The sequence below is a fragment of the Melanerpes formicivorus genome, unplaced genomic scaffold, assembly GCF_026170545.1.
Source record: "Melanerpes formicivorus ecotype bairdi unplaced genomic scaffold, bMelFor1.0.p_v2 SCAF_38, whole genome shotgun sequence".
Taxonomy (NCBI): Eukaryota; Metazoa; Chordata; class Aves; order Piciformes; family Picidae; genus Melanerpes; species Melanerpes formicivorus.
Window position 1 is genome coordinate 412069 of NW_027142390.1, and position 22292 is coordinate 434360.

The following is a 22292-nucleotide window of genomic DNA, read 5'->3' on the forward strand; positions in this document are numbered from 1 at the left end:
TTCCTTGAAACTAATAGAAACTCCTTTGAGGAAACTTAATATAGGGAGAGATGAGGTCTTCTGATTTAAATAATGAATGGGATGACTGTTGAATGAGATGAGAACATTAATTTCTGTGCAGGGAAGCTCTTACCAGAATTACTGAGTAAATTCCAGGTGGAACGCTCAGCTCCCCCCACCAGTTTGGACCCATAAAGGCCAGGAGAGGGGAGGGGCAGTATCCCACACCCCAAACCCTTGCCAAAGGACTCTAAATAATGCGCTGCTCCTGTCAGCTAAATGGTTTGATATTTCCACGAGGAAGCAAGCCCAAAGCATTGTGACATGAACCCCACATCCCTGACAGGCTTTTCAATATTAAACAGCGTGTGCTGGAGTCAGAACTTGACAGGCTTAATTGTGTGCTTGAGAGTCAGCCTGCCTCACGGTTTGTTCCTTCTGGGGTGGTGGCACTTTGGAATGCAAGCTCTCAATGGAGCCGCTGAGATGTTTCTGTATCCTGCAATCATCTCTATTTATGCAGGGCCCTTGCTGTAGTTTTCCAGCCCAGAGAACCCTGTGGTATTGCAGGAAGTGGCCATCCTCAGGAGTGTCACTATGCCCTGTCTCTCCTTTCAGCCAGAGTCCAGGGTTTTCCAAGCCATCTCACTTAATGAAACAAGCAAGACCCTGTGCCTCCAGGCACCCAAACCCCAGGTGCCCAGCCCGTTGTGTTAATCACAGCTGTTAATGACAGCACTCCCAGGATCCTCGTTTGCTTCCAACAGGGAGTTAGTCATTGGACAAAGCAAATTTACAGCTCGGTGTAGCTGCCAAAAGACTTTTTTTAAGCTGGAGTGTGTTTCATGATGTGGCAAGAAGAGACTGAGGGAGATTTGATATGTTATGATAGAGATGGTGGATGTCCAGCTCCCGTTTAAGAAGAAAGTGTGACTCATTGTCAGGTAACTTGCAAAGCCAGCTGGAGGTTTGTAAATACCAGGTCACTGCTCCCCATGGCAATTAAAGGAGTAACATGCTAATTTGTCTTCTCTGTGCTGCCCCTCCACACTTGCTCCTAACACATCCTCATAACTATAGAAAAGCCATTATGTGGGTGTGAAAGGGACCAGAGAATGTGAGTGAGGGAAGAGTTAATAGGAGATGTAACTACTGCATGAGTATTTTGAAAATGCTGGTCTGGATTTTAAAGTCACCACTCCTCAGCTTGCAGCTAGTTTTGTCCAGTTCCCTGGGAGCCAGCTCCTTTTTGTTCAGCTGTCAGAGATACAGAGCTTAGGAGCTCCTGCCCGGTGGTGAGACCAGAGTGGGAGTACAAATGAGGAGACAGTGAAAGCAGGAGGAATTTGAACAGGCACCTGGTGTTCCTAACAGAGCTGATCTCAGGTACCAGTCATACCAGCTGATCTGGTGGAAACAGACTGCAGTTAGCTCAGGTGCTGCTCCTTGCCCCTCTATTGTTTGTCTCTGCTGTGAGGATGCATCTGCATTGCGTGGCTTTTACTAAGGAAGTGCTCCTGACTCTTTTCTAGGGGCTTTATTGCTCTTAGTAGTTACTAAGTTATTTGCTCTGCTCATTTTGGGAGGGCTTAAATTTGCTCACCATGTGTTACTCTTCCTGCAGTGAGATCAGTCATTTCCAGGCTACTGGGCTCTGAGAGTCCTGTGTCACAGCGAGAGTGGTCACTGGCAGTTAGAATGGAGGTGCCTGTACATAAATCTCCACGTGCACCTACAGAGGTGTAGAGGTACCTGCACCTGCCACACATCTATATGTACAGCTGCAGGTGCATGGAATGACTGAGCAAGTGAGGGCATGGAGTAATCACATCACTTGTGTTGGGGATAAGTAGGACATTTCAGCAGGTTGGGAGCTGGGGATCATCATCAAGCTAACCTGGGCTAGCTTAGGGCTGGTTTGTAGGCTTTGCTGCAGCGTTTCAGAAGAACTTGGCAGAAAGAAGACAATAATTTTATCCTGCAAGGATTTATTTCTGGTTGTAAGAACAGGCTTACAAGAAAGCTGGTCACTTGGCATTAGCAGCAGGATGAAGACAGCTGGAGCTGCTGCTCTTCAGTTCCAGCTCAGACCGTTCACGAGCAGGTGCTGATGCAGTGCCTTAGTCCCACTGCCTGCAGAGCCCCCGGCAAAGAGAACAGTCAGGGCCTTTTCACTTCTCTTACTTACAGCCATTACCAATGGGACCAGCAAAACTGGAAGCTATTACTTAAAATCCAAGCCTTCACTCTACCAAAGGTATGGATCAGTGGCTAGAAACATTACAGCCTGTACTCAGCTAACCACAGAAGTTACCAGAGATCTAATACAGTGCTGAGATGTGCACACCACAGAGCACAATAGGTCAGCAAGCCCCTTCTTTGGAGGATTGAGTAAATTACTTGGTTAATTTGAGGAAAGTTCATAGAGTTAGGTTTAGAACTGTTCCCCTGCCATCATTCATAGCCATTTAGGTAAGTCTTGATGTGCAACAGAGAGGCTTGGGAGTGAGGAAGAAGATCCCCACAAGCAGTTGCTCAAATAAGATGATTTTCCTACTGCACTAGGAGCTACATAATGACAAAGACCTTCGTGTAACTGTCATCTTTATAACTTCCATAGCCATGGCAATAATGAGTAGACTTCTCCACTGGTGCTTAATGTGTTTATTTACTAGCAACCAGCATGAAGTGAGAATCAGGGGGTGTTCAGCTGCCATTTGGGGACAAAGATTCTAATTAAAGCTGTTCTGTAGGCCAGGTATTGGGCATGGTGCTTTGTGGGACAGTAAAGGCACATAGGTGACCACTGAGGTACATGCTGAGAGTCGTGTTGGCTTTTGAAAGTAGCTTCTGTGATCTTCTTGTAGCTTCCTCCTCACACTGCCCAGCAGGCAGGCTCTGTGCATCCCAGAGGAAGCTGGGTGAATGGACATGGAGCAATGGAGTTGTTTGATTCCCGCTCTGCAGAGAAGGCTGCTCCTCAACTCCTCTGTCACACTTCTCCCTGCAGGGCCTTTTCAGCTGAGCCAGAGTGTGAAGGAAGATGCATTTAAAAGCAGTTAGAGGATGGTTTGCAGATGCAGGCTGTGGCAGCTGAGCAGAAGGCTGGGATGCCACATGGTCATTTGGTCAGAATGAAGCCTGAGAACTGGGACAGCTGTATTCTATTTCTGTCTCTCCCACTGAATTGCTCTGTGACTCTTCCTGGTGTACTAAGGCAGAAGTCTAGCTGTAGTTAAAATCATAGTCAGACATTCCACAGATGGTAACTGAAATTAGGCAGACCTTTAAATAGCTGAATGTTGTGTTCCCCTATCCACCAATAAGCCATAGTGACACAATACAGTGACTTTTGAGGCTTGTGATGTGCTGTGAAAGTCTCAGCTCAGGAGAAGTTAAAAGTGGTGTTAATGGTTGGGGTTGGTTATTTTAGGAAGCAGGTAGCATTCACAGAGCCTAGTGGGCCTGGTGTGCAAAGTGAAATCCAGGAAATGGTAAACAGAAAAGTTATGTTTGATGGGACTCCAGCTCCAGCTGGGCTGTTGGTGCTGTGAACACTTTTCTTGGTCCCTAAACAGCTGTGCAGCATCCTCCTGAAGGAGCCATTTCACAGGATTCTTTCTACAGACTGCTGATGAGTTTTGGAGTGCTCAGCCTACATGGGATGATGGAATTCTGGAATGTGCTCCTGGAATGGCCAGCAATGGCCTTCACATCCCAGAGTGGAGGTAGTGCTTTGTAGCTCCTGCCATGAGACAATGCAGGGTTTAGAATGGCTTCAAAGGGCTAGGTAGAAGGTCTTTAATAAGAACAGTCCTTTTGGTTACATTTGCTCTGTAATGTTCTACAGGACATTTAGAGAATTCTTATGGATATGGAAGCTGTCAAAAGTAAAGCAACTAAAAGAGTTAAAAACTACATTCCTGAGGGTTTTTTCAGCTCTGCGCTCTCGTGACCAACTCAGGGCCATCATGGGAGAGGCAGAGTTAAGACTCGGGTAACACTTTTTTGTAGCTGTTGTGCAAAACTGTGACCCAACATTTTGACATTCAAAGGGCTCATCAAGAACAAGCAGCTGAGAGATGGGCTTTAAAATACATCCTGGGAGATTGCAGCAATAGGCTGTGATTATTTCTGAGCCCACGCTGCCCACACTGAGCGAAGCTCAAGTCTTTCTGTGTGGAGAAATGATGGAAATGCCAAGGCTTGCCTGATAAACAGGCATTGATCACTGCCTGTGCTTTGTAAACGTGGAACCTTTGTCATTTGAGTAACAAACTGTTGCTAAGCTAGCACCAGAGTAAATCTTGCTGACCTTTTACCACTTCTGCTACTGTTATTGAAAACCAGGAGCTCCATCTTCATTAGAATCCCTTTCAGTGCAGGGGCAGGCAGCAGGTGCTGAGCAGAGTGGCTTTTCAGACACATGGTGGCCCAAGAAGGAGAAATGGAGCTGTTTGCTGTGCTTGAATGTGCATAGCACTGCTCAGTGCAGCCTGCAATGGGAACTGAAAACCACTACTGCATTGATGCTAAGTTAAGGACACTCTCACTTCTGAGTGTGTAAACAAAGGTCAGCAGAAACTGGGCTATATGGAGTATTTAATGGGATGTTTTGTGTGGCAAGGGACCTGGAAAGGTCATCTGGTCCAACCCCTCTGCAGTCAGCGGGGTCATTGCAACCAGAGCAGGTTGCTCGGAGCCCCAAACAGCCTGACCTGGAATGGTTCCAAATTAATGGCCATGAATTGGCAGTTAGGTGATTACATTTTCAAAGGTTTATCTCTCCCATTTAGAGACAAATGAAGCTGCAGGTTTGCTGAAGTAGGCTTTGTCTTGGGCACTTTGGGATTTTGAAGCTCTGACGATGTATGTAACAGAGGCAGCCTGCAGGTGCCAGGTATGTCTGACCACTGTCCCCTCTTCCTGTAAGGGCAATGTCTGACCACTGTCCCCTCTTCCTGTAAGGGCAATGTCTGACCACTGTCCCCTCTTCCTGGATGTGAGAGTGGACGCAGAGCCCAACTACATACAGCATGTGAATCAATGTCAGCCTTCGAAGGAGCGCAGATCCAGAATGAGTCTGTGACTGCAGCAGAACTCAAGTGCTGGCTGCTGGAAACCCAAGGGAACAGTTCAAGTTAAATGAGTGATGTTGTGTCACCTTGTTTGATATTGCTGGAGGTTGCTAAAGGTCTTTGGTTAATGTGTCTCTGCTTCAGAAAACATGCTAATGTCCTTGATGACATCCATGCTTCAAAGGTGCTGAGATAAATGACTTGTGAAGTGACTGCCTGTTATTTTTGTTGTGATATAAAGGAGTAAAAATCAAATGAAGATGATATCTGGTCTCAAAAGAAAGTTTCTTCCTAGTAATGCTAAAAAATAGCAAGTTTGTGAAGCTTAGAAGGCTTTGGCATAAGTTTCCTCACAAAGCCATCTGGCTTAGGCAGGTTCAGTGGGATACTTCAGCCACTGCTGAGTCCTCTGTTCTAAACTGGCACCAGCAATGTTTGATTGCCCACCAATTTTCTCCCTGTGAAAACCCCCCTGATTTCAGGTTCAAGACTGAATCAGGGTTGGGGATTAGGTAATAATTTCAGTGGAGTTACACATGGATGAATCTACTTGACTTTAAAAGATACTAAATGGCATGAAGCTATCTGGAATCCAGGGGGCTTTGCTTATGAATAGAAAATAGTCTGGTAATTGCTTCTGGTCTGCAGTAAATGCTCTCTCTGGAAGACAACAGCATCTCCTCTCTTCAATGGCATTTCTTTTCCAGGCTGTGGCATGCTGGCAGCTCTGTACTCGCCAGTGCTGCTGTTCAGAGCCCCGTGAAGCCAGCAAGAGCTACCCTCTGCCTCATCTTTAGCAGGCAGAAATTCATGCTGTCCTTGTCTTATTAAATTGTCAGCATCCAGAAGATGCTGAACTTTCTCTATCCAGATGTCCTTTTCATTCCTGGGCAGCTGTTCTGCTTTACTTTTTGTAAACTCTCCTCTATGCAAGACAAGCAGAAGCTGTACTTGAGGCTCCTTTTATAGCTATTTTGTCCTCCAAGACCAATACTTTGTCAATGTGGCTCTCTGCAACAGATTCAGCTCTCGCAAACAAGCATGAGAGTTCAGGCTTGACTTGTTCAAACGCTGATCTTTAGCAATACCGGCCCTGTGGCCTGTTAGCAACAGGGACAGAGCAGAAATAACAGTTTCTGCTTCTGCAGAGACTCACACATCCAACTGAGGAAAAACAATCAATGACCATTTAGAGGCTTCTGACTGAACAAGATGTCTTTAAATTAAGTCTCATTGCTTCTCATATGAGACTTGGAAGTAAGGACACTCTTGACTTCCTAATTTAGTCACTAAAGAGAAGAGAAAGAAGGTTGACTGCATTGTTTGGCAAGGTGACAGGCCTTAGACTTCCACCAGGGAAGCATTTTTCCTTTGGGTATCTGTCACAGTGAACAAACAACCTTAGGGGACTGGTGAGAAAACTGAAATACTCAGTTGGTGAGCTTGTAATTAAGCAGAAGTTGATGATAATTCTCAAATTATTGTCTTAGTTCCAGCAACTCATTCTTTTTATAACTAGTTGCCTGTGCAAGGGACAGAGCACAGTTGCACAGCTGGAGGCACAGAGAGGGTAGAATTAGGGCAGCTTGGTTTAAACCAGCGTTGACTGTGTCACTGTTGAGCATAATCAGATCCAACTGGAAGTGCTCAGGAAGCCAGCCCTTACTCCTCTCTCTTCCTATCCACATCATGTTCTTGCTTTCATAAATTGTAGGGACCAGCCACATGTGATTTCATTCAGAGTACTGATCAGATGGATCAAGAAGGGTCAGAACTTCTTGGCACAGGGCTAGGCATTCCCAGGACAAAGACTGAAATATTTACTCTGCCTTCATCCTGATGCAGTATGACCTGCTTCTTGGTGAAGGCAATTCCAGGGTTGCAACAAGTTGTGCTGTTAAGCTTTGCTTATTTTATCACGGGCAAGGGCAGGGAGAGTGTCTCCTTCTCTGGAGGTATTCAAAACCTGCCTGAATGTGTTCCTATGTGATCTGCTCTAGGTGATCCTGCTCTGGCAGTGGGACTGGACTGGAGGACTTTCAAGGTCTCTTCCAACCCCCTAACATTCTGTGATTTTCTGCCTATTTAGAAAAGACAGATCTCAAACATTAATGCCAGGACTGCTGGGGCTGCTCTGTGACATCGTTCCTCACAGGATGCTTCCAGGTAGAAGTGGAACACAACTCAGTTATGTTTAACTATGCTGAGGTAGTGAAATGTGCAGTATACATAATTGCTTCATTAGCCACTCTGCATTTAATTGAGATATGAATGAGAAAAGGCTGTCCCCTGTAATGACAGCACTGCCCCGTGGATGGTTTGTGCCCCAGCCCAGATACCAACTGCATGGACCCACCCTGCAATGTGCTCAGCCCCTCAGGTAGGGAGAAGACAACAAAGTGAAACAGACGTATTGGGAGCACATCTCAGCCTTTAGGGCTTTGTTGGCAGAAGGAGATGGCTTTGGCACAAGTTACAGAACCTGCAGGCAGTTTGTAGCCATATTTCTGCCTGCTGTATCTTCCTTGTCCACAGATGCTGTGGTGGCCAAGCAAGGCCAGGCTGTTGTACCAGAACTGTTCTGGAAGGAGGCTGTTAACCCTTCAAACTGCACTGCCTTGATTTTTTCAGTCCTTAGATGGGTCTGGGAGCTGCCTCTTCAGAGCTGCTAAACTCCCTCCTGAAGCTGTTACATCAGGCATCAGAAAACATCAGTTACCTCAGTGCTGTGCTTTGTCAAAACAGTCCAGACTCTCTCCATGCATTGCTCTTGCTGCTTTGAGACCAACAGCCCAGCTGCAGCTGTAGTGTGCTCCAAACAAAGAATTTCTGACAGCAGAAAGGTTTTTGCATAGTTTGTATCACACAGGAGCTAGACACAAGAATGTAGACACAAGGATCCCCAAACAGGGTAGATCTCCCCCAGAAGTTACTTCTCAAGAGTTTCTGCTGTGTCTCAACTGCTTCACACTGACAGCTCCAAAGAGCTGCTCTCAGAGATGTTCTGGGCTTCTAGAGCCTGGTACAACACAAGGAATGGTCTTTGTGATGGGTTCTGAGTGAATGAGTTGACTTGTAGCTGTTCCTAACATTGGCACAGCTCCCTGGAAGTCAACAGAGAGCTGCGGGAGGACGCATGGTGTGGCCTGGTGTGGCTTGGAAACGCTGCCATGTGCCACAGCAGCCACAGCTGTCTGCACAGGGCCGTACCAGCATGCAAACCAGCATCACTCGGAACGTATTAGCTCTAACACTTTATCCAGACTTCATTTCTCTCCCAGAGGTAGCTGTGATCTTTCTTTATGGCTAATTTCTGTCTTAGCTGATCAGCTGCTGCTTCTTTGTCGTGGCTCTTGGACACAGACAGGAAAATGTCAGCCTTGTGGTAACTTTGTTCTGTGAAAGACACCACTGAGCAATCAGCCTGCTTCCACTTGCTTCTGCAACGGGTCAGATGCTTCTTTTAATTAAATATTCCCTTATTAATTAAGTGCTCAGTGTCTGCTGCTGTTGATAATGGTTGAGCAGGGATGGTGGGCACAGGAACTCACTTGTGTGTAGGGAGATTACAAAACACTGCCAGCCATAGCTCCTCACAGCACACTGTTGGCTGGGCAGTACTGGCTGAGAGCAGTGCTGTGCTTCCAGCAGCAGCTGCTGTGCTTCCAGCAGCAGCTGCTGTGCTTCCAGCAGCAGCTGCTGTGCTTCAGTTACTCTGCTGCATGAATGCTCCTCAGCAAAAAGGCATCCAGGAGGAACATGAAGCAGCCATGGTGATGTGTGACAACACACGTTTTCTTCCTGCACAGGTGGAATTCTCTAGTCAGCAGACTGACTCAAGCTCCTCTTTGTCACAGCACCCATCCTCCTGCCCTTTGGCTGCCCTTGAAGAGCTGCTGAAACAGCTGTGTCTGGAGCCCTGTCAGCCAGATAAGCAGACTGTAGTCCCAAGCATATCTCAAAGGGGAGAATGCTGTGGATATCCTGGCAGGTGGCTTCTTTCTTTCACTCTTGCCCTGTCAGTTATGGGAGTTGTAGCAAAGTAATAAGGGGAGAGAAGCGACTTCTTCACAGGAAATGGTGGAACTATCCACTTACATTGTGTGGCTTGATCTTCAGCAGGATTTCATCCAGTCTTTTTGCTTGGGTGTCTCATAATAGCTGCTGGTTCTGCCTTGAAATAGGCCATATGCACTAGAACCCTGAGAAAAACTTGGACCTGCTACTGATTTGAACATCAGATGGGAGCTGCCAAGTTACTCTCATAAATATCAAAAAGTTAAATCTGGTATGGAAATAAGATCCAGAGTGATTAAGAATTGATTTGCAAAGCAAGGGTTACAAAGCAGTTTGTTTTCTCACACCTGCTCTCCACTCCTGCAGTACAATAAAGCAAGGCACAGCTGATGCTCCTTTCCCCTGACTGAGAAGGCACTCAAGGGAATAGGATAAACTGAGGCTTTCAAGACCATGCCACCATTTGCCCAATTATCCCTAATGATAACACATTGTTCCTGCAAAATGTATTCCTTGTTAGGTAACATTTCCTTTCAGTACCTCAGGTAGAACAAACTTCTTTGTTGGCAAGTCTGGCTTATGAGACCAGAAGAATCTTTTCTCTTCTTCTTGACATCCCAGCCAGTGAGAGAAAAACCTTGTAAGGAGCATGACAAAGTTTAGCTATCTCTGTGAAACAAAGCAATAAACAGAATGTCTGTGCAATTTGGGCTCCACAGGTAATTCATCTTCTGTGTGCACTGCTGCTTTGAGTGCTTGCTGCTGTGATGTCATACAGCATCCTCGGCTGTGTGGAGAAGGTGCCTGCACTACACAGCACTGAGAGTAAATGACAGTTCTAGTCTTGGGCTGGGAGTGGGAATACAGTGCCCTCCCCCCACAAAGTGAGCTGTTTGCTGGGCACAGCTGCAGTGGCATTGAGCTCAAGCTGTATTTACTTCATGTTTTTTTGGCCAGAGTGGAAAGGCTCAACAAAAGCTGGTGAAATTAAATACCCCTAAACAAAATATCCCTGGGCATTCATGACTACATGTACAGGCTGATTAATAAGGGCAGGGTTGGATTCTGATTGCTCTCACAGCTACTGACACTCCTAGTTGACACTCCTGCTGTATTCAGTAGCTCTTCCCAGAGCCTGCTATGCAGTAGGAGCATTCCTATGTATCCATGATGCTCCTCTGACCCTTTTCCCATCTCTCCCATAGGATAGCTGGAGCTGGTTCTAGTGACTTGAGTGATTTTATCAGCTCTCTTCTTTAATTAGATGAATCTCAAGACAACCTCACATCCAGCCAGTAGCTCTGCCAGTCAGGTAAGTTATTTCCTAGAGCCTATACTGGTGGAATTTGGGTCAGTGTCTGACCTAGTGGGACTTAGGGTTGCTCAGAATGAGCTCTGGCAGGACTGGGTTTGGAGGAGTGAGTGGCAGTTCTGGCTGTGCCATACATGATTTAATTCCTACCTATTTCACATCCAGCAGCCCTGCACACGTGCCACTTTATCAGGCTTTGAGCCTACCCTGCAGTGTAAGCTGGCACCTGCAAACATCTCACAAGCCTTGCTCAGGAGCTCAGTGACAGAGTGGATTCATGTCAAACAGCAGCCCCCCTCAGTCAGAATCCCTCTTTGCTACCTACACACTGAGCTGGCAGAAAGCAACAAACTGAAGAAGAGTTATTTTGGCTAATCATAGAATCATAGAAGTGTCAGGGTTGGAAGGGACTTCAAGGCTCAGCCAGCTCCAAGCCCCCCTGCCATGGGCAGGGACACCTCACACCACAGCAGGTTGCTCACAGCCACATCCAGCCTGGCCTGAAAAACTTCCAGGGATGAGGCTTCCACCACCTCCCTGGGCAACCTGTGCCAGTCTCTCACCACCCTCCTGGGGAACAACTTCTTCCTCACAGCCAATCTCAGTCTCCCCCCTTCTAGTTTTGCTCCATCCCCCCCAGTCCTATTCCTCCCTGACACCCTCACAAGTCCCTCCCCAGCTTTCTTGTAGCCCCCTGCAGATCCTGGAAGGCCACAAGAAGGTCTCCTCAGAGCCTTCTCTTCTCCAACCCTAACTCCCTCAGTCTGTCCTTATAGCAGAGCAGCTCCAGCCCTCTGCTCATCCTTGTGGCCCTTCTCTGGGCACCTTCCAGCACCTCCAGACCCTTCCTGGAACAGAGGCTCCAGAGCTGGCCCCAGAGCTCCAGCTGTGGTCTCAGCAGAGTGGAGCAGAGGGGGAGAATCCCCTCCCTGGCCCAGCTGGCCACACTTCTCTTGCTGCAGCCCAGGCTCTGCTTGGCTCTCTGGGCTGCAAGTGCTCACTGCTGGCTCATGTTGAGCTTCTCATGCACCAGCACCCCCAGGTCCTTTTCTTCAGGGCTGCTCTCAAGCTAGTCCCTGCCCAGCCTATATCAGTGCCTGGGATTGCCCTGCCCCAGCTGCAGGACCTTGCACTTGGTCTTGTTGAACTTCATGAAGTTGTCATGGGCTCAGCTCTGCAGCCTGTCCAGGTCCCTCTGGATAGATCCCTTCCCTCCAGCCTGTCCAGGTCCCTCTGGATGGATCACTCCCTCCAGCTGTCTGCTGCACCACACAGTTTGGTGTCATCAGCAAACCTGCTGAGGGTGCACTCAATGCCACTGTCCATGGCACCAACAAAGATGTTAAACAAGCCTGGTCCCAGCACTGATTCCTGAGGGACTCCACTTGTCACTGGCCTCCACTTGGCCATGGACCATTGGCAGCCACCCTTTGGGTGTGGCCATGGATGGAACCCATCCTGCACCAGCTTGGAGACCAGGATGTGGTGCAGGACAGTGTCAAAGGTTTGCTCAGGTGCAGGTCAATGTTGTTGGGCCTTCATCTACTGATGTTGTGACCTTGTCACAGAAGGCTACCAGGTTTGTTAGGCAGGATTGGCTCTTGGTGAAGCCATGCTTGATTGTACCAAATCACCTCTTTGTTATTCTTCTGCCTCAGCAGTGCCTCCAGGAGGATCTGCTCCATGTTCTTACCAGGCACAGAGGTGACACTGACTGGGTCATCCCTCTTTCCCTTCTTGAAAATGGAGGTTATGTTTTGCCCTTTTCCAGTCCCTGGGGACCTCCCCAGACTGCCAGGACTTTTGGAATATGATGGAGAGCAGCCTAGCAAACTCCTCCCCAGCTCCCTCAGCACCTCTGGGTGTATCCCATCAGGTCCCATGGACTTGAACACTTTCAGGTTCTTCAGATGGTCATGACCCTGATCTTCGCTCACCACAGTCCAGTCCCTGCCATTATTTTAATGACATTTCATCTCCATTTCCTCTTTGAAATTTGCAGCCCCACCATTATTGTTGCACTTCCTTCTTTCCAGCATTTCTCCCAGCAGAGTGGGATCCTTCTTGTAAGAAGGTTCTGATTGTGTTCTCACAAAGGTTCTTGCCAGTAAATGGAGCTGGAGGAGTACCCATGGTCTTGGTACTTTCCTTCTGAAGCTGGCAGAAATGCAGTGGAGTACACAGAGCTTGCCTGCTTGAACCCATTTTGCCTCTCCATAGGCTTCATTTGCTGCTTGAAGCTCCAGAAAGGTGTCCAACCTGGCAACCTTTACTTACACTGAAAAATGGAAATGTGGTTTTTAATCCCAATGAATGAGAACTGGGAGCTGATCACAGATTGTCTAACTCAACGTGCCCCAAATCATTGCTCCCAAGCTGTCTGAGTATTGATCTCTTGTTCCAAGTAAGCAAACCCTGTGGTTAATCATAGTTGTTCTGGGACGTCTCATGCCAGGGACTGGATCAATAATGTCTTTTGTGGCCTCCTGCTGCATGTTCTCATCATGCATGGGCACCTCTGCACCATCTGTTCCTCATCAGGAGTGTGGTGAAATCGTTTGCCCTGGTGCCAGGAATGCTGTCAGCCACTCCACACTCATTTAGAATAGAAGAGAATAAACCAGGTTGGAAGAGACCTTCAAGATCATCAAGTCCAACCTATCATCCAACACCACCTAATCAACTAACCCATGGCACCCCATCAAGTCTCCTCCTGAACACCTCCAGGGATGGTGACTCCACCACCTCCCCGGGGAGCCCATTCCAATGGGCAATCTCCCTGTGTAGAATTTCTTCCTCAACTCCAGCCTGAACCTCCCCTGGCGCAGCTTGAGACTGTGTCCTCTTGTTCTGGTGCTAGTTGCCTGGGAGAAGAGACCAGACCCCATCTGGCTACAACCTCCCTTCAGGTAGTTGTAGAGAGCACGAAGGTCTCCCCTGAGCCTCCTCTTCTCCAGGCTAAGCAGCCCCAGCTCCTTCAGCCTCTCCTCACAGGGCTGTGCTCCAGAGCCCTCCCCAGCCTCCTTGCCCTTCTCTGGACACGTTTAATGCATGCATGTGGCATTGTCAGTCTCCTTAAAAGAGAGGCTCTTTTCCCCTTCCACCTCATGATCCCAAACACAACTGTACCTAGCTGCTTCTGTAACTCTTTAGAGAGGACTGCTGTTTAGCTGCAGGAAATGGCAACACCAGCGTCAGTCCGCTAAGGAAATCGAGCACACAGCGACCCCCTCAGCTGGCACCCAAGCAGCTGTTGCCCCCTGCATGCACGCATCTCACAGCATTCCCAGGACTTTTCTACTCATGTGCTGGGTGTCCTGGCTTTCCCAGAGCCAAGCTTAGCTCAGAGAAGGCAGCAGACACAGCTGTCTGCAGGTAGAAGTGAGGTTTGCTGCAGTTCAGGGCAGTTCAAAAGAAGCAGTTTGGTTTGCACTTCATTTTACCCAGAGACTATTTTTTTATGACTAGCTCAAACCCTGTTCCACCATATGGCAGGGGCAGAACTCAAGTTACAAAATGCCTCTGTGCTGTTCTGTGTTTTATTACATGAACAATTTTAATTACCTTTCCTTGCACCTATTCCATACCTATGCTACAAATGTGGGGTAAAAGGTCCTTCTTCACATTCTGTAGTCGAATGTATAAGTCAAGTGGGATTGTTGTTCTTATTTCCTGCTTCAAACAGGTCACCTTCATCTTGGGTGCAAGCTCTGTAAGTATTTGGGTGCTTTGTCCATTCCAAGCTGACAGTTCTTGCACCTAGCACCCAATGGAGGCTGCACATGGTCGTTCTGTTGCTGTAATAGCAGTGTGACAGCTTAGAGAGCTGTTAAGGCTCATGATTTTCTCTGCCTATGTGAGCTGGGTCGCATTCTATTCACCCAGAGAGGCTGCTCTCTTGCTCTTGCATTTCCAACCACTGTATTCATTCCCCAGTTGCCTTTCTATGCCAAAAAGGGTCACGTGGAAAGGAATTGGGGTGTAAACAGAAAGTAGATTGAGATCCAAAGAGGAAATGATAAATAATGTACCTTTCCTAATCTGAACAATGCAAGTACCTGAAAAGTGGGGGGAATACTACAGTAACAGGAGGTTTACTGGAGGAGTGGAAGGTAATGTTGGACTGCAAAGAGTGACAATGAAAAATAGCCTAGGCTGAGAGTCTTGTCTTTTACAAAAGCAAATGTTACAGCAGGGTCCTGGGGACTTCATTCCTAGCCACAGAATGTAGCTTTAATTCTGAATGCAAATATCTCCCCTTCACCTGTATCCACCCAGATCTAAACTCTACATCCTGTATCCATCACAAGCATCGGCTGCTCGCCTCAGCCCACCTTTCAGCCCCCCATGCCCTACACTTAGGGCACACAGTGTGCCTAAAGCTCTTCTGAAGCAAGTCTTACTGCCCTTCCCTCTCTCATATGCACAATTAAAATGGAAGACACAAGCAAAAGCACAAATCGAGGAGCTCTGCATTCTTGCCTTTCTTGTTTTGCCAGCCTGATTTGTGCTTCTGGACCAGTTGTGCCTATTCAGCTCACACAGTGCAGCCACAGCAACCCAGCGCTCTTGAGAAGGAAGAATACGAGGCTGTACTTCACAGCCTGTTCCCTGACCAGCTCCTGTGGCCTGAATTCCTCAAAGGCCTGCACTTCCCACGTTGCAGCTGCATCCCAACGGGTAGCTGTCTTCTAGTGGATAAAAAGTTCTTAGGTATCTCAGCTGACTGGGAAACAAATGATGCAGAAATGCCTTTGTGACCTAAGAGCAGTCAGGTTTCTGTGCTGATTTCTAACTGACCTGAATCCGTGCTTCTTGAATACATCTTTGTACTGAATGGATGTGAATAAACCTCAGTGCTACAAGCTTAGGTCCCCCTACAGCCCTGAGGTGAAGCGAGAGGCAGGAGAGCCCTTCGGAGGGCGAGAGCAGCCGCAGGCAGGCAGTGAAGTCCCTCTGGTGCCCGGTGAGAACGAGCACGCCTCGGGCGGTGCGCGCAAGAGGCGTGAGTTGTGCCGTAACGTCGGATTAATGGCACTGGGGTCACGATGTAGCAGTGCCCGGCAGCGGCGGGGCGCCCGGGAGAGGCGGGGGCGCCGGGCGGGGGCCCGGGAGCGGTGGGCGCTGCCGCACTCTGCCGCCGAGAGGAGGTGTAGCAGCACGGGTGAAGCTGCCGGGCTAAGCGGAATTCTCCATGAGAATCGGAGCCCCGGGCGCCCGGCAGAGGCGCCTGCAGCGTGTGCGGTGTGGCTCGGGTACAGCTGCGCGCCTGGCGTGGGCACTGCTGCGTCCTGAGCTGCTGCAGGAGAGATGCACAACCACTGCGGGGTGCACATCCCTGGGAGAGGGGTGCACAGGGGTGCACACCCCTGGGTGCTTCGCCAAGGCATCCGTTCCCGTGGGTATCACACTACCTGAGGACCACAGACTCGCTGCTGGCGCCTCTGTAGCACGGGTACCGTGGACTCCATAGCAGTGGCTGGTACCTGTGCACCAGCCCCGGGCAGCAGGAGGGCAAGAGGGGCTGCTGGGGAGCTATGCCCCGTGGCAGCCCTTGCCCCCCACCCCAGGGCACGTATGGGAGTTCTGGGAGGGATAAGTCCGTGGGTGTGTCTGTGTGCAGGACCCAGGATGCTCAGAGATTCGTGGGGTGATGAGGGAGGACCCTTTGTAGGGTTGGCTGCAGCGAGGTGGCAGGAACAGGAGGTGGCACTGCTGGGGAAAGAGCGTGAGTGGCAGATACCTTCTGCAACAGCTCTGCTTCATCGTGGGGAGGAAGCCATCCAGGCTTTCGTTCTCGACGAACGGCAACCCCCTCAGGAGAGGCTTGCAGCCATGCAGGCAAGCTGTGGTTCCAGGTGGCTGCAGGGCCCTGGCATGGTCCCTGCTGGGAGCCAGGACACTGAGCATCCTGCAGACTGAGCCTCTGAGCCTCCGGAAACTCCCTGCCTTGGCAGTGAGGTCATGGTAGGCGCACCAGCCTGAGAAGGGCTGCATCACTCTGAGCATCCTGCACTGATTCTGTAGAGTCTGAAGTTGGCTGGAGGAAAGGCCTTTGAGAAATGAGGGCATCCTGAAACAGTGAGAGATGCGTGGGGTCTGCTGCAGCACTGAGAGCAGGAACAAGGCTGGGGAACAGGGCTGGGCAGCAGGGTGCCAGGTGCCCAGGGAGGCAAGCAGCACAAAGCTGTGAGGAGCGGCTGATGGCCAGAGGGTCATGTTGCCATGAAGAGGGACCAGGCTGGCCCTTGGGCTGTCAGTGATGTAAGCTGTCGTAGGACTGGGGGAAAGGGCGGGCCCTTTCCCCCCCCGTGAGTAGAGGAAAGAAAAGTGAAGGGAAAAAAACCGCACAGCTGGCTCAGCGAAGGAGTGTGTGCTGTGTCTTTACAAAGCAGCTTAGGGAACGCAGGGAAATACATACAGAGCTTACAGTATTTACAATATATACAGAAATATACAACAGTGTAACACAGAAATGAGGGGGGTTCCCCACCCTGCTCCCCCTTCTCTCCCTCTTTCCCCAAAAGAGGGTTAGAAAGAGAGAAAAAGAGAAACTGTTAATTAAAAAGCAGTTATGTGTTAGAATGTTAGGAGAGGCCTCACGCTCTTATTGGCTTCAAGGTCGAGTCTGGCCGAAAGCCCAGAAAGCTGCGAGCTGCAAGCCACCGAAGGAGGGGAAGAAAGACTGACACTAGTCCCCCTGGGAATCAAACTTAAGGCAGTGCTTCTGCCTCTCCACCAAAGAAATTAGTTTAGATCCGTCTTTCGTTTACAAACGTTCGGCCATAGTATCCCCTCGTTAAAGGCACCGCCTCAAACGGTCACATAAGCCTCCCTGGCTGGCTGCTCCCCTCGGCTGCTCCAGGGGGTGCATATGGATGACGCTTTGCACACCGTGAGCTGCAGGCCCCAGAGCGTGTGGAAGGCTCAAGCTTCCCGTGGCTCAGCAGCGTTTGGTGCAGCAGCTCCATCTGCTGAGCACGTCTAGCTTACAAGGAATGCTCTCAGGCTGCCTGCTTGGAAATGCCACATGGAAAAGGCTGCACTTTTGCTGCTAGTTGTGTTAATTAGCTGTAGTAACTTCTTCGCTGGACTGGAGCAGTAAGAAGAGACAGAGCAAGTACCTTGCTTTTCATCGTATTACTGAGTGAGACCAGTATCCAGAAAGTGCAGTGCACCACTCTTGGTCTAACAAACTGTAGTTTCATTGAAGGCTCCCTAGGAGCAAAGCTGCAGCAGTTTAGTCACAGGAGCCAGAGAATCAAATTAGAACCTCTTTAATACCCTCTTGCTCTCATATACCCTAGGCTGGATGAAGTGTTTCTGGTATGCTAAAACTGGATGGAATGTACCTTTTAAGGACTTCTCAAGCAGTAGTAACCATTCAGAGCCAGCCTTGGCATCACTGTCCTTTCCTACTTGGACATGGTGGGCAGAGCCAAGAGCCTGCTTAGCAATGAAAGGTGCATTTTTTCCTGTTCCTCAGGAGGCTGTGCTGTACTTTCTGAGCCATGAGGAAGAAAAGTGAAGGAGTGAGAAATGCTTTCTGCAGCTGAAGGTAGTTGCTGATTGCAAAAGCTGTGGAAGCAAGAAGCAAGCCACTTGCTGGCAGAGCTCAAGGGAAGTCTGCCTACAGCACAGAAAAGGATTTAATTGCTCTGCAAGGAACACTTCACATTTTGCAGCACCCTTCTGCTTTCTTGTTAGAGCTGTAGCTGGGTGGATCTCACACTCATTCCCATCTCTGCTGTGCCACAGCTCCTGAGGCTCTCCTTCTGTTGTAAAGCAACGTGCTTTCACTGGGCCTTTGTGCCACAGATGCCTTGCAGGGTTTTTTAATAACACTAATTGGGACTTTGTTTATCATGTGGGTATCACATGCTTCCTAGATGTTAGCCATTGCTAAGCACGGGCGGAGAAAGGGGAGATCTTTCTGTGCATGGTTTTGGAGCTCTCTATCTCCTCTCACCCTCTCTCTCTGGGTGTGCCCAGTTAACAGGTCTCATTTTGACATCCCCTGTATGTTCGTGAACATCCTCTTAGCAGACTCCTGACCCCTGTCCTGCTTTCTGTGCTTCCAGGCTGAGGCCTGTTTTCAGTTATGCCCAGCAGGGTAACTCTTTCTTCCCTCTTCCTCTTTTTCCAGCAGTGAGCTTCGCAGCTCAGCACTTTTTATTCCTGCCATGACAGCAAAGGCAGGGTGGTTGTGGCTGCTGACATCTCTGTCAGACCATGCCAGTGAAGGTTAGAAGGTATGCCACAGCAGCTGCCTGCTTTGCTCGAGGCTCTGCTGCGTTCTGCTGCAGTTTCTTCCTGCTCTTGGGCAACTGCTGGTGTGGCTGTTCCAGTGTGTGATGGATACTGCATGCTTTAGGCAGGAAATCTGCTGGAGGGGAAAGAAAATGTGTACAGGGATGCTACTTCCATGGCACTATCATATGATAGGCACATGGAGTGAGAGTGTGCCTGAGTGAAAGCTCATCTCCCAGAGCTTTGGATCTAGGCCCATAAGGATGGTACAGTGCTCATGCTCATGTTTCAAGAGAGGGTTGCAGTAAATTCTGTGATCAGTCCCTTACGTTCAGTTCATATACCTTCATATCTGTCTTCAGTCTCTGTCTGGTTTCTGCCCAGCAACTCCCGATTGAAAGGGCAAAAATGACACAAAAAAACTCCATCTGTAGACACAGTGGTTCATATCTGCAAGTCTGGGGACTCCCACCTTCCTTAAGGGCCTGCCTAACAAACCCAAGGGTTGCATCCTAAGAACAGGCCAGGGAAGTGTAAATGAGGTCTTGAGGCAGGCATGGAAAGGTGAATCTCATCAGACCACAGGCTTGGTTCCCTCCACAGCAATCAAAAGGAAATAACAGAAGCACAAAGAGACCTCCCCAGCCTCGGCCCAGTGAAAGCTATTTGCTGTGGTGTTTTAGCCCAGCTTTCATCCTCCAGCATTGTGTTTGGCCCCACAGTCTGTCACAAGACTGTGCTGAATGCCACCAACTCAGAAAAATAACTGCTGTGCTGATTTTGCATTCACTTTGTATTGGCACAAGTCATGGTGTTGGACAGAGACCAGCGAGGCCCAGAAGGTTTCCTCCAGTGCAAGGACTGAACTGATTTTAAGCTGCCGTATTGATCACCTGAAACTCTAGAGCTCTGCTGCAGCGATAGCTCAGGTAAGTGTCCAGAACAGTGCTGGCTCCTGTCCAGAGCTGCCTGGATGGAGCGGGCACAGAAACAAGCTGCTGCTCGGCTTTCAGAGACACTGAGCTCCTTTGGCTTCACTTCTGAATATGCAGAGAAGGTGCTGCAAAGCTCTGACATCAAAGCCATTCCTTGAATATCTAGTTTTAGGTTTGCAATGTTCCCCTCTTCAAATTAGTGAATATAAAAGAAAGAAAAGTCAGCCAGTCCAGGCTCGGATCTGTACAAGTACACTGCAGGGCCCATTAGAAAGCACGTAAAGAAGGGACACAAATAATAAGCCAAAACATTCATACCCGGTGCCTGCCAGGAGGGATAACTGTGCTCTAACTACTTCCTTGCCTACCTGCTTCATCACTTCTGTGTGTTATCTAAACCCACAGATTTCCTGTGAACTTCTAGATCTAAGGTTCTTAAAAATGTGGTAGTTATCAGACCGAGGTGTTTAGAGCCAAGTCTAATGTCGAGTGGGGATCTAACAGCAACAGCTTGTTCCTTACTTGGATGTTTGTTATTATTAAAGAAAGAAAAAAGAAACTCCAATATTTTTAATATAAATGCCAGCATGTGTGCTGCTTGTTTGTTTTGTATGTGCCCTGAAGTTAGCCAGTGAAACTCAGCTGCTCAGGCTTGCTCCCTGCTTTTGGCCAGTCTCACCTGCTGCCTTCACATGCTGACACAAAATCCTGGTGCATGGGTATTCAGTTTTGAAAAGGAGCAGAGGTGAGAAATGGTTTAAAGAGAAATTCTAGAAGATCTCTTATTAATTCTGCAAAATATGTTGTAGGAGATGGGGAAGGAACCAAGTGCTTGTCAGCTTTCAGTACGGTGTCTTTGTTTCCTGTGTCCAGCAGTTGTTTATGGAGGGGCATCAGCCTCATCTGCCTCCTGGAGAAGGCAGGCAGTGAGGAGGGAGGCTCTCGGCAGAAGGCACATCCATCACCCTCCTTCCTCTCCAGCGGTGTTCTGGCTGTGCCAGTGGTGCACACTCGCTTCAGTCGGCACAGATTCACCATCTCCTGTTTCTTGGCACATCAGCATCCATGTCCTCTCTGCACCCCCTGTGACAGTAACTGCCAGTGGCAGTGCTTGCATGCAGCACACAGCTCTTGTCTTCCCCTGCACCCATCTTGCGGCAGCCAGGCTCTGCTCCAGTTTCAGGACACTCTGGAGTGTGACCTGGGGGAGGCACATGGGGAGGAAAGAGCTGTGAGGGAGGAATTGGAGTGGGAAAGATATTGGCTAGTGTTCATTCATTCCTGAGCTTGATGGGAAAATATCTAAGAAGTCATGAGTACTGGTACTGGCCAGCCTGATCTAGTGTGGGGTGTCCCTGCCCATGGCAGGGGGGATGGAACTAGATGATCCTTGTGGTCCCTTCCACCCCGACTGATACTAAGAGCAGTGATACTAAGAAATAAAAGTCAAGTTGTATAAATTCCAACTTTGTGTGTGTGTGCACAATACATTAACTGCATCAGACAAATACAGATCAAGGCAAATTATCCCTCGAATCAGCTGCCAGAAAGGGTGCATCAGGCTAAAAATACCCACGCATGGTCAGCCTAGATAACTGCTGCTGAGATGAAGAGAAATGCTCTGGGCAGCTAAGCAGCGTCTTTGAGATCCTGGGCTTTGGGGTCTTCTCAGAGCACTCCGTCTGGCACACTGTTACATGGAAACGATGGTGGAACAGGAGGCAGCTGACCGAGGAGCCCTTCTGAAAGACATACAAGACAGTTGGACTATTCTAGAAGCCAGCACAACCCTAAACTCTATTCTGGACGGCACACTCTTAAGCCACAACCCAGTCTGCAGTCTGCTACACACCATGACCCCTCCAAGAGCACGGCTGTGACACAGAATCGCAGCCTCCGCCGACCATCGAGGGCGGCCAGCGTGAGCTGCACGGCCACGGCTGGGGCAGTGAGAGCTTCGCCTTGCGAGAGCTGAGGCCGTGGGAGCTGCTGCCCAGGGCCGGCTGGAGCTCGGGCACGGCAAGGCTGCTCCGTGTGAGGCCCTTCTGGCAGCGGAGCCTGCAGGGCTCTGCTCAGTTCTGTGTGAGGAGAAAGACAGCGGAGTAAAAAAGCACTGCAAGAAGTGCTGGGAGAGGAGGAGGGCGAGAGAGCTGCGTCTGTAAGTCTGGGTGCCGAGGAGTCACTCAGAGATTAATGCAAGTCAAGTATTTGCTAGCGCCACGGTGGACCCCGGGGCAGGACCTCTCGCCCTGCTCCTTGACTGCACCTCCGGTCCGCCGGCAGCTGGCCAGGCAGCCTCCCTCAGAGGCCGTATCCGGTGGAGGAGACTCCCCAGGCCGGGCCTCCTGAATCCATCTGAGAAGAACGGCCGCAGCACATGGCCCCAGCAGGATGGCTGAGCCAAAGCCGCCGGCGGAGCCCGGAGCCGGTGGAGCGGCACCGCAGGGGGCGGGGCTCGGTGACGCAGTTACGCCAGGGGTGGGCGTGACGTCGCACGTCGCCCCGCCTCCATATGCTGACGTGTGTGCGTGCCCCGCCCCTCGAGGCTGCGCCGTGACGTCGCGTGCGGCCGGGGCGAGAGGTCTGGCGGCGCGCGCGGGGATGGAGCAGCCGCCGGCGACGAGCTCGGGGCGCCCCCTCTCGGCCGGTGAGTGACCCCCCCGTGGCTGGCTGCCGCGACGGCTCTGGTGTCCCGGGCCG

The 22292-nt window shown here is 49.7% G+C and overlaps 1 protein-coding gene and 1 long non-coding RNA gene across 8 annotated transcripts in view; one reads left to right on the plus strand and one right to left on the minus strand.

Moving 5' to 3' along the window:
* The window catches only part of TMCC1 (transmembrane and coiled-coil domain family 1), a 113582-nt gene that overhangs the window by 13648 nt on the left and 77642 nt on the right, over window positions 1-22292 (plus strand). Inside the window, exon 1 of one of the 6 annotated variants that reach the window (XM_068157717.1) lies at window positions 22156-22239. The exons of the other annotated variants lie outside the window; for them this stretch is intronic. The gene's annotated coding sequence lies outside the window, so the exon portion shown is untranslated. Of the gene's footprint in view, window positions 1-22155; window positions 22240-22292 lie in introns of those variants that run through there. 6 annotated transcript variants of the gene reach the window in all.
* Window positions 20461-22004, minus strand: LOC137450819 (uncharacterized). 2 transcript variants are annotated; one of them, XR_010989656.1, is made up of 3 exons: window positions 21859-22004; window positions 21169-21334; window positions 20461-20793 (listed from the first exon to the last, which is right to left on the minus strand). It is a non-coding gene; the product is annotated as an uncharacterized lncRNA (long non-coding RNA). The 2 variants fall into 2 exon arrangements; XR_010989657.1 differs by having other exon boundaries at window positions 21445-22004.